This window comes from Acinonyx jubatus, chromosome B1 (assembly GCF_027475565.1).
Source record: "Acinonyx jubatus isolate Ajub_Pintada_27869175 chromosome B1, VMU_Ajub_asm_v1.0, whole genome shotgun sequence".
In the NCBI taxonomy this organism is placed as follows: Eukaryota; Metazoa; Chordata; class Mammalia; order Carnivora; family Felidae; genus Acinonyx; species Acinonyx jubatus.
The window spans coordinates 154,915,777-154,933,902 of NC_069382.1; the positions used below are offsets into that span (position 1 = coordinate 154,915,777).

Sequence of the window (18,126 nt, forward strand, 5' to 3'; positions counted from 1 at the left end):
TCGGAAATAATGGCTCAAAATTCCTTTATCTGCTGACACGGCCCCCTTTTCTTCCTTTGTTATCATCACTATGACGCAGCTCAGACCCTAAGTTCCAGTGTTAGGAAACGCCCTAGCTAACTTATATGTATGCATTTAGCATTTATCCTAAGCAATAATTTATTTAGAATCTACCCTTTGCCAGGTAGTGACATGCCTGGATAAAATCACATGCTTCTATATTACCAAACCAAAAATGCTTTAAATAATAAAAACCAAGAGATAAGAAAGTCACCCCAGAATCGGGCTAATATTAGAAGTTTTAGGATCTAAATTCAGCAACTGGTGTCAAAACCAAAAACAAAAAATGTATAGTCAATATCATCTTAGAAAGAGATACAAATTCTGTAATAAGTCTACACAGGGAGTTTTTTTCTGTTATTGTCTCTTCAGTTGAACACCAGAATGCCTTAGATCTGAGAGTCAAACAGTATGAAAAATAAGTATCTTTATTACTCAGGATAGTGAGGTTCTCAGATGATGAGAAGCACATGGGAATTGAGACTGACTGAGGAAAGAGCAGATCCATGCCTGCCCTCTTAGATTTATTTGGGCAGAAGCTCATTAGATAGAATGGCAGCCAGGGTACTACGGATACTATATATACCCTATATGGAATTTACCCTATATGGAATTCCCTATATGGAATTTAGGGTATAAACCGTTATAGCTCTTTCTGTTTATTTATTTTTATTTATTCATTTATTTGTTTACACCAGGAGCCAAGTGAAATGTGCCTATGATTTTTTTTAAGCTTTTATTTTAATTCCAGTCAGTTAACAGTGTTCTATTAGTTTCAGCTGTATGATACGGAAGCAACACTTCCATACATCACCCAGTGCTCCTCATGATAAGTACACTCCTTAATCCCCATTACCTCTCTAACCCATCCATTCACCCCCGTCCCCTCTGGTAACCATCAGTTTGTTCTTTATAATTAAGAATCTACAGGGGTGCTCCTGGGTGGCTCAGTCAGTTAAGCGTCAGACTCTTGGTTTTAGCTCAAGTCATGATCTCACAGTTGAGCCATGAGTCAGGTTCCTTGCTGACCATAGAGCCTGCTTGGTATTCTCTCTCTCTCTCTCTCTCTCTCTCTCTGTCTCTCTCTGTCTCTCTCATTCTCTCTGCCACCCCCCCACTCATGCTCTCTCTCTCTCAAAATAAATAAACTTAAAAAAAAAAGAGTCGGTTACTTGATTTTTCTCTCTCATTTTCCCTTTGTTTGTGTGTATTGTTTGTTAAATTCCACATATGAGTGAAATCATATGGTATATGTCTTTCTCCGACTTATTTCACTTAGCATTATACTTTCTAACTTCATCTTTGTCATTGGGAATGGCCATATTTCATTCTTTTTTATGTCTGAATAATATTCCATATATATATATATATATATATATATATATATATATATATATATAATGGAATTAGAGAAAAGTTTTATATCCACCTCTGAAATCCTAGAAGACCCTTCCCAGCTGCCTCCTCAAGACAGAACAGAAGACACTCACAGAGCTGCCAGAGAAAGCTCAAACCTGCTCACTGCTTCCTCAGGCATGGCTACTTTGCTCCCTGGTACTCACCCCAAAGGAGTATGTGAAGAAGGGCCCCTCATAGACATGCCTGGTGAGGCCGGCCATCCCTGAAGACACTTCTGGTTCTGGTAACATTATCCTGACCAGCCCTCTGAAGCCTGGAGGGGCCACATCCCCAAGTCCTCAGAAGGAAGAAGCTGATGGACAAAGGGCCACCTCTTGGAGGAGCTGGCCCATAGGGCTAGAATTTGATTTCTCTGACAATGTCATCAGCGAAAGTTTGCCCCCACAAGGAAACTGAGGAAAAGACGTGGCATTAATCCTCCTTCTAGGATACCAGAGGCAAGGCAGGAAAATGCACCTGAGGAGGTGGGTGTGGGGCCCATTCCCCTTCTCCAGGGGTCTTACAACCTGGACTGAAACAAGCTGGATGACCTGAACTTTAAGTCATTTGAAAGTGGAGGAGAGGCCCAGCCCCCAGAATAGGCCAGCAGGGCCTGTGGCCAGGCATCTGCATGCTGGTCTGGAGGCCACAGGACACTTCCCTCCAAGCCATAAGGTGCCTTCAGCCTGGGTAGATGACACACCTGGGATGCACACCGCCTCAGGGACCCTGGACACAGTGGGTGAGGAAGAAGCTGCCAACTGTGCCAGTACATCAGTGTCCCCTACTCCTAGGCGTGAACTGGAGCCTGCCGCAGACCTGGTTGAGGAGCACTTCAGAAACCCAGCTGAGGCTCAGGAGCCAATGTAGATTATCTGGAGCAGTTTGGGAGTTCCTCATTTAAGAAGTCAGACCCGAGAAAAGAGTCCTTGTAACTCAAGTTTGACCCACTCCTGAAGGATAGTCCTCACACCGGTGCCTGTGGCTCCAGGGACCAGAAGTGCACAGAACATGGCCCTGCCTTCCTGGGTAAGCCCTCCTCAGGGGAAGCTAAGGGTACTTGACTTCCCAGGAGACCTAGGTACTCCCGTGCTGGACACCCCTCGATATGTCATTGGATCTAGGGGTCCACTGCTGCCCGTGGGGTCCATCATGGACTTGCTACAGTATAGCTAGAAGGATGTGGGTAGAACAGTGGAAATCATGCGAGAGAACATGTTGCTAAGGAGCCAGTGTGAGGCATTCCATGCAAAGAATCCGAAGATAGGGAAGATGATGGGCAGGTTTGAAGGAATTGTGTACCAGGCGATGGAGGAGGCTCAGAAACAGAGGGAACTTGCAAAAGCTGAGATCCAGATGATTCTGAAGGAAAAAGACCAACTCACTGCAGACCTGAGCTCCATGGAAAAGTCTTCCTCTGACTTCTTCAAGGGGTTTGAGAAACAGAAGGAGATGATCAAGGGGTATCCCATGAATGGAGAATCACTGAAGAAGTGTCTCAAAGATTACATAGCAGAATTGAAAACGAAGGCCAGAGGTACCAAGCTCTGAAGTCCCACGCGGAGGAGAAACTCCAGCTCGCAAAGGACAAGATCACTCAGGCGTGAAGCAAGGCCCAAGTCGAGGCCTTGGCCTTCCAGGTAAGCCTGAGAAAGGAACAGATGCACATCCACTCACTGGAGAAGACATTGAGCAAAAGACTAAGGAAAAGGAGGAACTACTTGAATCTGTGATGACTTCATCTCCAAGATGGGAAAGGTCTGATGTGGAAGCCCCTTCCCCAGCCCCCAAGTGCCTGTGTCTGTGTCTGTCTGATTGTGTGTCTATGGAAGGTTTCATGTTATTTCTTTTCTCTTAACCTCACCTCAGTTCTAAACTTGATTGCATTAACAAGAAGACTAAATAAAGTTTCCCTTCAGTTTGCGTGTCTATATATCTACTATTATATAGTAGATAGATATCACTTCTTTTTCTTTATCTATTCATCTATTGAGGGACAAAGGCTCTTTCCATAATTTGGCTATTGTAATAATGTTGCTATAACCATAACATAGGGGTGCAGGTATCTCTTTGAATTAGTGTTCTTGTATTATTTGGGTAAATACCAAGTAGTGTGATTGTGTGATTACTAGGTCATAAGGCAGTTCTTTTTTAACTTTTTTATCTATCTATCTATCTATCTATCTATCATACCATACCATACCATATACCATATATATATATATAACTCTTCAACACGCAAACTGAAGGAAACTTTATTAGTCTTCTTGTTAATGCAATCAGGTTTAGAACTGAGGTGAGGTTAAGAGAAAAGAAAGAACATGAAACCTTGCACAGACACACAGCCAGACAGACAGACACAGACACAGTCACTTGGGGGCTGGGGAGGAACCTCCATACTGTTTACCACTGTGGCTGCACAAGTTTGCATTCTCACCAACCATGCACGAGGATTCCTTTTTGTCCACATCCTTGCCAATACCTATTGTTTCTTCTGTATTTTATTTTAGTATTCAGACAGGTTTGAAGTGATATCTCATTATAGTTTTGATTTTAATTTCCCCAATCATGAGTGATGATGAACATCTTTTCATGTGTCTGTTGGCCATCTATATGTTTTCTGTGGAGAAATGTCTGTTCATGTTTTCTGCCCATTTTTTAATCTAATTTTTTGGTTTGGGTGTTGAGTTTTCTAAGTTCTTTATAGATTTTGGATACTGACCCTTTACTGGACATGTAATTTGCAAATATCTTCTCCCATTCAGTAGATTGACTTTTAGCTTCATTTATTGTTTCCTTCTTTGGGCAGAAACTTTTTATTTTGATGTAGTCCCCATAGTTTATTTTTGCCTTTATTTCTTTTACCTCAGGAGATATATCTAGAAAGACGTTGTCATGGTTGATGTTAAAAAAGTTACTGCCTGCATTCTCTTCTAAGATTTTTATGGTTTCAGATCTCACATGTAGGTCTTTAATCCATTTTGAATTTATATTTGTGATGGTGTAAGAAAATGGTCCAGTTTCATTCTTTTGCATGCTGCTGTCCAGTTTTCCCAACTCCATTTGTTTAAGAGACTTTTTCCTATTGTATTTTCTTGCCTCTTTTGCCAGAGAGTAATTGGCCATATAATTGCAGATTTATTTCTGGATTTTGTATTCTGTTCCATTGATCTCTGTGTTTATTTTTGTGCCAGTACCATATTATTTTGATTACTACAGCTTTAAATATAACTTGAAGTCAATATTTTGATGCCTCCAGCTTTGCTATTTTTTTCAAGTTTGCTTTGGTTTTTGTCATTCTGTACAACTTTTAGGATTGTTTTAGTTCTGTGAAAAAAATGCTGGTTGTATTTTGATAGTGATTGCATTAAATGTGTAGAATGCTTTGGGCAGTATAGACATTTTAGTAATATTTGTTCTCAGTCTATGAGCATGAAATATCTTTCCATTTCTTTGTGTCATCTTTAATTTCCCTCATCAGTGTTTTTATAGTTTTCAGTACAGGTCTTCTCTTTGGTTAAGTTTATTCCTTGGTATCTTATTTTTCTGGGTGTAGTTGTAAATGGGATTGTTTTTTTTAAACTTCTCTTTCTGCTGTTTCATTATTGGTGTATAGAAATGCAACAGATTTCTGTACATTGATTTTGTATCCTGTGACTTTACTGAATTTGTTTATCAGTTCTAGAAGTTTGTGGGTAGTGTCTTTCAGGTTTTCTTTTTTATTTAAGTTTATTTATCTACTTATTAGAGAGAGAGAGTGAGAGAGAGCAGGGGAGGGGCAAAGAGAGAGAACCCCAAGCTGGCTTCGCACTGTCATCGCAGAGCCTGATGTGGGGCTCGAATTCACAAACCATGAGATCAAGACCTGAGCTGAAATCAAGAGTCAGATGTTTAACCGACTGAGCCACCCAGGCTCCCCCTTTTTTTTTTTTCATACTATCATGTTATCAACAAATGGTGAAAGTTTTACTTCTTCCTCAATGATTTGGATGCCTTTTATTTCTTTCTATTGTTAGATTAATATGGCTAGGACTTCTAGCACTATTCCAGTTGACTAAAGTGGTGAGAGTGGATATCCTTGTCTTGTTCCTGACCTTAGGGGAAAAGCTCTGAGTTTTTTCCCATTAAGGATGATGTTAGCTATGGATTTTTCTTAGATGGTCTTTATTATGTTGAGGTATGTTCCCTCTAAACCTACTTTGTTGAGGTTTTCTATCATGAATGGATATTGTACTTTGTCAAATGCTTTTTCTGTGTCTTTTGAAAATGATCATATGGTTTTTATCCTTTCTCTTATTGATATGATGTATTACATTGATTGATTTGTTAATATTAAACCACTCTCACAGCCCAGGAATAAATCCCACTTGATCATGCTAAGTGATTTTTTTTAAAGTATTGTTGAATTCTATTTGCTAGTATTTTATTTACAATTTTTGCATCTATCTTCATCAGGGATATTGGCCTGTAGTTTTCTTTTTCAGTGGTGTCTTTATTTGGTTTTGGTATAAATGTGCCTATGTTAGACACAATTGTATATCTACAGGCACTTATGAAACTCAAATATAAAACAGGCACTAGCCTTTGGTCACCATTATCAGTCAGAAAAGCCAATGTTCTGATTCCAGGCCCATACTTTGCTAGATACCCAAATTTAGTTTCTAGATATCTATTTTTATTACTTCCCAAGACGTTTATAAAACTAGCTTATAAACTCTGAAGTCCTCTACAATTATGAAACTATTATCATGGTCTTCTCTAATGGATGTGATATTATCAGAAGTAGATTTTTTTTGGTCTTACATTGTGTCTTATTTTCTGCAGGGGTGTGAAGAATGTTTATGAAGGGCACAGAACTCATTCATGGAGAAGGAAGAGAATTTTTTAAAAGCCTGTTGGCCAGATTAAGAGTAAACCTATTGTGTATAAAAATTGTGATTGAATGTGTGCTAGTAGAGTTATCAGGAAAGTTTAATCAGCCAGTTTAAACCACTTCTTAATCCCTGCCAGCATCTTACCCTTTACACCACTGTTTAATAGGAAAGCATAGGCATGTCAATAAAGGACATCACCACAATCAATGATTCCATGAAATGCTGGCTGTCACACCACCTGCCTAATCCACTATTACTCCATTGCCAATTCCACCTTCAAAGAAAAATGATAACACAGATATTTAACTGAATTTAGATGTCAGTCCTTCCTAGCATGTCAGTTATAAATTGCAGAAGCTAAATTGTATGACTTTTCCAAATAAAATCAGTTTTCAATGAAACTGTCCACCTTCATATCGATTCAGTTGGAATAAAACACAATCTTTTCACTACAAGTAATATTTCATCTTGGAAAATGATGCCATAAGAAATAATGTAAAAGTACTAATTAAACTCAACTGGCATCTATACTATGCAGTAAGCATGGAAATGTACTTTTGCAAATGTTTTGTGTTTTTTGAGCCTCTTTTATGATTCTTATATTCTTCCAACCTTTTTCTCTTCAATGTACACTCAGGTAATGATCTTTCATTCATGTGGAGTTGTAAATAATTGAAAAGGTATATTGTTCCTACTGAATTCTTTTTATCTCAAAGTGTTAAGCTAAATAAATGAATGTCTAAAGGTAGACTATCAAGGACAAACAACGGAATTGTTATCTACTTTGCTGAGCAAAAGACCAATTTTTTGTTGACAGACTGATGCTTGCCAATGATAATCTACTAAAGAAATTGTCACAGCAGACATATACAGCAAGCCAGTAACATTTGGTGATTGCATAAAAATTTGCTGATATTGGATATTTTGAAATAAAAATAATTGAATAAATAACATAATGGACAACCTATATCACATCACTCAAAATAGCTCTTTAATGTGTTGATTAAGTGAAGAATATGGGTTTTCAGAAAATCCCTGGAAAGTCATTTATTATACTTGGCTAATTTTAGTGACACAAATTTTTAGTGCCCCTAACCAGCCTCATTTTGCAAATTTTCTTCTCAGTGTCTCTATTCTGACTGCCAACGTGGGTGCTAATTAGCATCAATTTTGCTGGTAATATTTTTCTCCTCTTGGGGACGGAGTACAGCTGTTCACTAGGAACATAAATGAGAGGACCCCCTGATTTCTGTGGACCAGTGGACTGTGATAATTGATTTTAGTCATAGCTAATCCAAGCTAGTTTAGAACTCCATAACTGACTGTATATCCTATTAGCGATCCCATTAGCCATTAAGCTTGCCTAAGGTGACAAGGAAAACAACTCAACAGCACCAAGCTCAGCCACTGTGGAAAATAAACTCACCTACTGTGGAGTGACAGGACTCACTTGGGAACCGGGCTTCTGTAACTGAACACATTTCCAAGAAGCTCTCTTCAAGCACTTAATGAAATGGAGTTTTCTTTACGACTTTCATTTAAAAATACATTATGAAAGCCACTTGGCTCTTCTTTGCTACTGCCAAGTTTTGAATACCTGATTGCCAGACCCATAGCACAGCTATAACTAATTTCATATATTATGAAGATGTGTTTTCATTTCAGTTTATGGCAGTGAGTATCCAGGTTTGAAACTTGTTCATCACAGAAGACAAGCAATATTATCACCTCAGGATACTGCAAACAGAAGCGTTTAATGAAACATCAGTGTCTAAGATGAATAAAAGTTTGTTTTTAATGTAAAAATGAAACTTCGATTTCTATGGGGGAAATGGATAATTTTGAGTATGAAAATTTCCATCTGCCTTTAAAAAAAAAATCTCTTCTTGAATGCATTACCATCAAATCAAATAAATCATGAGTACTGAAGACCTCCCAAACATTTCCCCATAAATATTCCACATATCCACCATTTAGTCTGGAACATTGGGAATCTCTTATCCATTCTTTGTTTTCTTCCCTATATCTTCTTTATCATTGAACACTGACATTTCTCCTGTCAAACTGTACAGTTTGTCCCATTCCTCATGCCTAAATCCCTTTCCATTTTACCCTCGGGCTGCAGGAGCCACCTCACGATCAGATTACCTACATTAAGTCCAGTGGTGCCACACCTTGGCTTAGCCTGGGAAATTTTGAAAACTATGGATACTTGAGATCCACTGGGATTCTGACTTAACTGGTCTGTGGTGCCACCCAGGCACTGGAGTTCTTAAAACTCCCCACATGAACCTAATGTTCAGTCGTGGCTGAGAACGATGCATCTACTCACATGGGTAATGCCAACAGTTATCACAGCAGGATTCTCACTGGAGAAGGAACTAACAGTGGTCCTCTATTTGCTATGGTAAATACAAGGTTTAAATACTTCCACCTGTGTTTTAATCTGTTTTTTTAAGTAAGCTGTACCCTCAATGTGGAGCTTGAACTAAGACCCAGAGATCAAGAGTCATGTGCTCTACTGACTGAGACAGCCAGGAGCCCATAAATCTGTCTCTCTCTTTTAAATGTTTATTTATTTATTTTGAGAGGGCAGGGGTGGGAGGGAGGGTCAGAGAGAGAAAGAGAATCCCAAGCAGACTCCGTGTTGCCAGGGTAGAGCCTCATGCAGGGCTCAAACTCATGAACCATGAGGTTGTGACATGAGCTGAAGCCAAGAGTTGGACACTTAACTGCCTGAGCCATCCAGGTGCCCTTAAGTCTGTCTTTATTATTATTATTATTTAAACAATATCCTTAACTACCTAATTTTATTCCCATCTATACCTACCACATTTGCTCTCCTTGAGCCAGATCTTTGCACACAAATGTTTATAGCAACTTGACTTGTAGTAGCCAAAAACTGCAATCTGCCCAGATATCCAACAGATGACTGGTTAAACCAACTATGGCTCATATATACCAGGGAAAACTACTCAGGAATGAAAAGGAACAAACTACTGATACATCCAACAACTTAGATGAATCACCAGGATGATATTCTGAGTGAAAAAAAGTCAAAAAGTTACATAGAATACATTCCATTTATATAGTATTTTAGATGTGACAAAATTTTAGAAATGGAAGACAGATTAGTGGTTACCAGGGATTAGAGAACAGATGAGGGTGGGGGGGAAGGAGGGAAGGAGAGGAGTTGGGTATGGTTATAAAAAAGTAAAATAAAGGACTTGTGATATTTGAGCTGTTCAGTATCTTGACTGTGGTGGTGAATACATGAGCCTATATAAGTGACAAAATTGCATAGAACTTTACACATACACATACATACCCTTACAACCAAGTTAAACTGGAAATTGTGAATAAAATCACTGGAATGTATCAGTGTTGATATCCTATAATATTATTCTGTGATTTTACAAAATTTTACCATTGTGAAAATTGGGCAAAGTGTCAGAGCCTCTATTATTTTTACAACTACATGTAAATCTACAATTATCTCATAAAATTGAGGTAATTTTTAAATTCCAATTTAAAAATAGTAATTAAAATTTTCAATTAATTTAAAAATTTTAGGGGGACTTGGGTGACTCAGTCTGTTAAGCCTCTGACTCTTGATTTCGCTCAGGTCATGATCTCATGGCTCATCAGTTCAAGTCCTGCATCGGGCTCTGCACTGACAGTGTGTAGCCTGCTTGGGATTCTCTCTCCCTCCTTCTCTCTCTGCCTCTCCCCTGCTTTCTCTCTCTCTCTCTCTCAAAGTAAATAAACATTTAAAAAGACAAACTAGGGGCGCCTGGGTGGCTCAGTCGGTTGAGCATCCGACATCAGTTCAGGTCATGATCTCACAGTTTGTAGGTTCAAACCCTGCATCAGGCTCTGTGCTGACAGCTCGGAGTCTGGATCCTGCTTCAGATTCTGTGTCTCCTTCTCTCTCTGCCCCTCCCCAACTTGTGCTCTCTCTATGTCTCTCAAAAAATAAATAAACGTAAAGAAAAAATTTAAAAAGATAAACGAAAACTTTTAATTAAATTCCTACCCATCCTTCAAGGTCCAGCTGAACACTGGACATCTGCATAAATTCTGTTCATTACTCAGCATCATCTCTGGATAATTATCAAGGTTAAGAATAGCATATAACATTAAATCTGTGTGTTAACGTTGTCCTCATAAAAGCAGGAACTGTGTGCTACTCCTTTCTTTGATGTGGAGTAAGCAATTGATAAACTGGTATCACTTGATTACTAAATTAAATCTGTAAAAGGAAACACAGTAGATTTCACTTACATTTTTTTTTCTGAGAAAATCATCCGCTTGAAATGGGAGAAAGGGCACTTGGTTGAACTTTCATCTTCGTCATTGATATAATTAGTTCCTCTCTTTAGTTTTAACTTCTTTTTAGATAACAATGCGAATACAGAAAAAATATACACATCCTAATAGACTCAATAGACTTTCACAAGCTGAGATTTTACATGTCCATGTAATTGAAACCCAGATCAAGAAACAAGGTAACAAGTACTCCAGACATCCTCTGTGTTCCGTTCCAGTGGCTACAACCTTAGGATAAACCAGTATTCTTTTTGTGAGTGCATCATACAATATGTAATGCTTTGTGGCTGGCTTCTTCTGCTGGAACACTGTTCAATTACATGCGCATCGTGTGTGTTGTGCTTAATTATATTGCATTGGGTGAATTCCTACAATGTATCCGATTTATTGTTGACAGACATTTGAGTAGTTCCTGACTGTGGATAATATGGATAGTGTTGCTGTGAATATTTGAGTCTGCACTCTAATTAATATTTCCGATGAGTATCAGTTTGCTCTGGCTACTCATCTTCATTATTTTTTAGGTGGTCCTTGGAAAATGACACTGTCTCATGAGCAAAAATCATCCCTTTCTGAAGATAGTAGGTCGTCAAGCAGATCTGAAAAAGAAAAGTAATTCAGAGATTCATTTTTTAGTTTCCACTTTCCTGAAAGATATTTGACACCTAAGCCCTTAATTATCTTTCCTATTTCAAGAGGTCGTATGAGACAGAGCAGAAGCATAGATACAGAAAGTTCAGGCGGCAAGAGTGAAAGAGGTGATTTCTGTTGGGTGGCACCAGGGACTCAATAGGGATTTCAGGAAGCTCTCCATTCCTTTGTGAGGCAGACCTAACAGGATACATGATCTGTGTGCTCTGAAATTCATAAACAACCCATGCATCTGCTAGCAAAGAGAAAAATAATTATAAAAAGACAGTGGATTGCTCCCCCAGGTTATGACTGACTTCTCCTACTTAACACAGCTAATGCAATTGAGGGTCAATTGCAAATGGCACTAATCAAAAAACAAACATTCAGTTAGCATGTATCTGCTTAATCCATCTTAAGAATGGCAAAATATTGGAAAGACATGATTCTTCAAAGAAGTAAGGGAAAGATGAATCTAGTTTTATTAAATGTTTATTTATTTATTTTAGAGAGAGAGCCCATGCAAGTGTGCGAGTGGGGGAGGGGCAAAGAGCAGGAGAAAGTGAATTCCAAGCAGGCACTGGGCTGTTAGCACAGGGGCTCAATCCCAGAAACCATAAAATCATGACCTGAGTTGAAACCAAGAGTCGGACATTTAACTGACTGAGCCACCCATGTGCCCCAATAATCTAGTTTGAAAAAGATCTAATATATCTAATACCAAGAATACCATTTTATATCTATAAGACACACAACAATTCACTGTTGAGTTAAATACATCATGAAACAGTAGTGAATAATGACACATAATATGATTTAAAGCTAAATAGTATGCCCTATAGTTTACAGTTAGGGTTCAATGAAGGCTGGACTAATCATGAAAGTCCTCCAGCAGTTAAGCACTTACTGGAGAAAGATGATTTACAGACACAAAGGGGGAACGAGGTGACAGATTACTGAGGAAAGGTAACTGACTCTAAACTTAATTCCCATTCTATCATGTGTTAACTGGTTTTTACACATTACTGAAGTATGGGTTAAGTGGCACAGGCACAAGGGAAAGTGCTACATTCAGGGTCCGCTGTGGAAATTGGTCTAATGTTGTAACTAAAACAGTGGTTGGTTACTCAGTAGGGAAAAAGAGAAAGTAACTTCAAGGATCTTCTGTGTGTTCTTTATTTTTTCAATATTAAGGCATCATCCCTAATACTTCCATAATCAAATGATTTTTTTTGCTTCCAGGCTTTATTTCAGATGAAATCACATTCTAGAACTTCAACCTGAAAGCATTATGCTGTATGAGGATCTACATCAATTTATTCACATCAGTGTAGTTTTTTGAGACTTTCTTAACACGCTGCAACCTGATGCTTAATCAGTTAATTAGATAGTAAAATCAACTGTAACAGTTTATTTTATATCTTCTCAATCAAATGTACATATTTATCACAATCATTAAGCAATATGAAGTTTCTGGGTCACTCCCTCACATTTCTTCCTTTCCTAACAAGTTTGGTATGTTTGTAGTACATACACTTTTTTAGACTTTTTCTTCTTGGTGAATTCCCTGAGGCTCTTTAAGGTATACACAGAATGTGTATTCATTAGATATTGAGCTCCTCAAAATGAGTACTCTGTTGGGCGATTCTATCCCATTCCCACCTAAAAAGCACTCTGAGCACAGTAAATGTACAATAAATGCTAAAAGCCATACCTAACAACCAATAAACAAACTACCTTCATGTAATGACTATATAGCTGGGCATTGTGTTAACTTACACCAACCAGAGTAAAGGCTGAATAAAAAGTACATTGATGTCTTTAAATGTTGAACTACTAACCACACAGCTAGACTTTCCCACAAGTTAGTACCTGCTCATAGGAAATTTCTTGTGTTCCTGAACAGTTCTGAGTCAGCAACATGGTCTTCAAGCTATTTTGACCTTCCAGACCTATGCAGATTGTCAGCTTCACTTTTAAAAAGTGTGCCCATCCATAAATTTAGATAGGGAGCTATGTCAATTTGAAAATATTTTTCCTCTATTTTGAGGTTGTTTGGAAAATAAATATTTGTCATTCTTTCAAGTCTCTCTGAAGACATTTCTCTCTATTTCAAACACTTCCACTGATCAGTTCCAGCTTTGAAATTGCTATCAGTTGTATTTGTAGGATTTCAATCAATGATAGGAAGTCAAAGTCCAGGTAGCACAGTAAAGAGTTAATCCATAGCCCTCAACATAACATGTTTTCGTTTTATGTTAATTTACGTATCCTCTAGGATATATGACTTCAAGGCTGCTCTTTAGAACTAACACCACTTTGCATATCATACAGTGCCTTGTACACAGCATGACTGTAATGGAGAATTGGGAGACCAAATGAAATATTCTGTTTATGTTTGAGGTTCCATATTACTAATGCAAAGAGTTTCTACTAATCCTTGAAAAAACGATGCATTTCTTGAAGCTGGTTGAGTTAAAAATTAGTCATTAGAATCGACAAATATTTATAAGATTTTTTTTTTGTTTTGACTACAAAGGAAAAAATGTATCAGTTTGACAATGATGGAATGCAAGGAGCTGAGGCGAATGTACTTGCAATACAGAAAAATAAATCCTAGGGATTTAAATAAATAACATAGGAGAAAAGCAAACAGCTTGAAGGCTCCCGGTTAGGTTTTGGTCACAGTATTGAAAAAGAAAATCAAAATTCTTTTTGCTCTTTCCTTCTTTGGAAAACATATTTAAAAGATAAAGTTTGAACTAAAAAGATGCCTCTTGGTTTAAGGGCCCAGTTATAAAAACCATTCCCCTTACTCAAATTTTACTCAAAATCATTGTCCTCTTTAATCTCTTTTTTCCCACTGAGCTCCATTAGAATATAATAAGCTTTCTTGTTATGTTTCTGTGCCCATTTCCTGAGTAGAAATTACAGTGTTGATGGTTTGGGCTTCTCAAATGAAATGTCTATGAGCAGAGTTTTGAAGCCATGTATTTATAATCAAATGGTTCTCACCAACCAATGCTATTAAAAGTCATAGTGGAAAGCACACACTATTCAAACTATATCTGATAATATAATATTGCCCAACCTGAAACTGAAGAGAGGTTTGATATCCTACTGGTCATGTCCTCAATAAGCACTAGTCTCCAGGCTCCAATTCAGGGTGATGGTTATAATTATATTTGACTATACATGTGTGTGTACATACATATATAATAAGCTGTATAATATATACAATATATTATATGAAACATGAATCTGAAGCATAGTTAGAAATACTTCATTCTATAACCTTGTTTTCCACCTGAACCAGTTTTCCAGGAATCTCTTTTTGTGAATAAATAAATATACATATATATGTAAAATCATGATTTTGTATTTTAATCAAATTAATCTATCAATAAAATTATCAATATGCCCTTTTATTTGATTAAAAACGTAATTATATTTATTAAACACATAGAAGATATCTTTCTTACAGAGAACTCTTTTCCCTTAATATTTGATACATAAATTAAATATAATAACACTGAAAAAACATTTCTCTGTGATATTCAGAATGCAGTAGATAATCCATTGGAAGAAAGAATTTGGGGGTCTATTTCATTTAAAATATTTTCATTTTACAAATGTTGAAGAATTTTTTCCCTATTTGTTATTCACCATATTGTTGTAAATTTAGTATGAATTACTATGCACTAATTAGTATTAATGTTAACCATTTCATGTTTATTATACACCCTAATAAGCATAATGCAACCTTGGAATTGGACCAAAACTTTTTTTAGACTAAAATTTTTAATAGACAATATAACTGTCCTTTGGAACCATTTTAAAGTGCTTTATATTCTGAAACCAATTTTGCTGTAGTAGGTGCAAAGTTAACCTCATTGATGCAAAGCTAGCATTGCTAATATCAGATTTTCAGGTATATCAATAAAATGTAATTCACTAGTAGCTTTTCTAAAACTGCAACTTTGTATCATATTTCAAATTATGTTAGATGACTCTCATACAAAGGTATAGAAATTATCTGGGGAATTGATTTCCAATTGCTACCTGCCAAGCTGCTATGGTTTTTCCATCTAAACAATAAAAATGTAAGTACAAAATCTTTTAAATTCACTTAGAGACTGAGAATCCTGAGATCTCTGTTTAAAAAAATTTCCTTTTACTATTTTAAATGTGTTTCTTCTAAAAGTAACAAATTGAAATATATCATTCTTGATTCTGAAGTGAAGAAAACTGCCCATATGACATATTTTCACAGATGAAGACAGAAGACATATGGAAGAGTGTCTCTTTGAGAATTTCAATTCAGCACAATATCTCTAAGGATAAGGTTTTGAAATTTCTTATTTTGCTACAAGACATCTAAAAGGCACATGTATGTAAGTCATTGTTCAAATATTATAAAAAAACAAATACACGCTACTAAAATATAGTAGTTATAAAATCATCTCTAATAAACTAATTTCAATCATTAGTGTAATGTGAGTGCTCCATAGTGGAATAATGTCTTTTAGGTAAAATATGAATGTTCCTACAACAATTACATGAGCTAAATGAGGAAAAGCATATTTGGGAAGTTAGTTCTTTGACAGTCTTTTAAAACATTCTGGTAGTGTGTGTTTTCTGGGAAAAAAAATATTTTTACCCAAATCACAGTTAGCATATGTTATATGGGAGTTGCGGTATTAATATAAAAGTATTTCTGTAGACTGTTTAACCAATTTGTCCTCTTTTTAAATATGCCTATGAATATTCACTGCAAGCATAGATGTCTGTACTGATAGTTCCCAAGTATTATTACTAGGTATTCTGTGTGATGGGATTTAAAATGATCATCACTCTTATTTTTGCATGTGCTAGTGTTGCTAGAAAGTTAGTCATGAAATTTACAAAAAAATGAGTTCAATACTAGTATTTTTGTCTTAAATTCTTTTTTGCCATTTTTTGTTTGTTTTGTCTTCTTTGAATGCACATACTGCATTCATGTGTCTGTTTGTTCAGGATACTGCTCTTTGCTTGTTCTTTCCACTGTTGGGTCATTTTGTTTTATCGTATCACTCTCATATACAAAAGATGATGAATTAGCTGCGTTGTCCACACTCCAGTTTATTAGGATCTGCTCAAGTTCCCAAATTCCCTAGCTGATTGGACACATGGGTTAAAATTTACCCACAAAAGAACTATCCACAGGATGAGCTGTAAATAAGATTCTCTTTCAGGAAAATATGAATTGAGATACAGAAATGATGGACATTGTTCCATGGCCAGTGTTCTACTGGGGCTCAGCGGAGGTTTATAAACATGTACTTTTGCCATTCAAAGAAAGTCCTACCTTCCCTAAAATGCCTATTTTAACATTTCCTTGGTTTTCTGGAATCCAAGTATAGTTTCTACTCTCAATTGCACATTCAAGGGGTTTTTTTAAACCCTTTTTATTTATTTTTGACAGAGAGAGAAAAGGCGAGCTGGGAGGGGCAGGGAAAGAGAGAGACAGAAAATCCGAAGCAGGCTCTAGGTTCTGAGCTGTCAGCACAGAGCGTGAAGTGGGGCTCGAACCTATGAACTGAGAGATCATGACCTGAGCAGAAGTCAGACACTTAACCGACTGGGCCACCCAGGCACCCCAAAGTTTTTTTTTTCTTTAATGTTTAGTTTTGAGAGAGAGACAGAGAGACAGAGACAGAGAAGACAGAGTGCGATCGGTGGAAGGGCAGTGAGAGAGAGAGAGACAGAATCTGAAGCAGGCTCCAGGCTCCAAGCTGTCTGCACAGAGCCCCACCCGGAGCTTGAACTCACAAACCGTGACATCATGACCTGAACAGAGTTGGAGGCTTAACCAACTGAGCCACCCAGGTGCTCCTCACATTCAAGTTTTTAATTATTGCTTCCAAATATTCTCTGGCTATGAACAACTTGTATTATTTGGATCTATTTAAAATATTAGTTTTTCATTTTTTCTGTTTAAATTTTTTTTATTATTAAAGTTTTAATTTTAATTCCAGTATAGTTAACATACAATATTTTATTTCTTTCAGGTGTAGAATATAATGATTCAACAATTCCATACATTTCTCAGTGCTCTTCGTGGTAACTGTACTCTTTAATGCCCATCACCTATTTCACCCATCCCCCATCCCCTCCCCTCTTGTGACCATCTGTTTGTTCTCCATAATTAAGAGTATGTTTCTTGATTTATCTCTCTTTCTCTTTTTTACGTTTGTTCATTTGTTATGTTTTTAAATTCCATGTATGAGTGAAATAATCTGGTATGTCTTTCTCTGATTGATTTACTTCACTTAGCATTGTAATATAGATCTATCCATGTAGTAGCAAATGGCAAGAATTCATTCTTTTTTATGGCCAAATGATGTTTCATTGTGTGTGTGTGTGTGTATATATATATATATATATATATAGTGTGTGTGTGTGTGTGTGTGTGTGTATATATATATATATATATACACCACTTCTTTATCCATTCATCTATCGATAAACACTTGGGCTGTTTCTACAATTTGGCTATTGTAAATAATGGTACTATAAACATAGGGGTGTGTATATCCTTTCAAATTAGTGTTTTTGTATTCTTTGGGTAAATGCCCATCAGTGAAATTACTGGATTGTAAGGTAGTTCTATTTTTAAGTTTTTGAGGCACCTCCATACTGTTTTCCACAGAGGCTGCATCAGTTTGCATTCCAACCCAGAGTGTATGAGGGTTCCCTTTTCTCCACATCCTCACCAACACTTGTTTCTTGTGTGTGTGTGTGTGTGTGTGTGTGTGTGTGTTATTTTAGCCATTCTGACAGGTGTGAAGTGCCA

At 37.0% G+C, this 18,126-nt stretch overlaps 1 pseudogene; it reads left to right on the top strand.

The window, feature by feature from the left end:
- Positions 1-1,460: 1,460 nt before the first annotated feature.
- LOC106971625 (transforming acidic coiled-coil-containing protein 3-like) lies at positions 1,461-3,328 on the top strand (annotated as a pseudogene).
- The last annotated feature ends 14,798 nt before the right edge of the window (positions 3,329-18,126 follow it).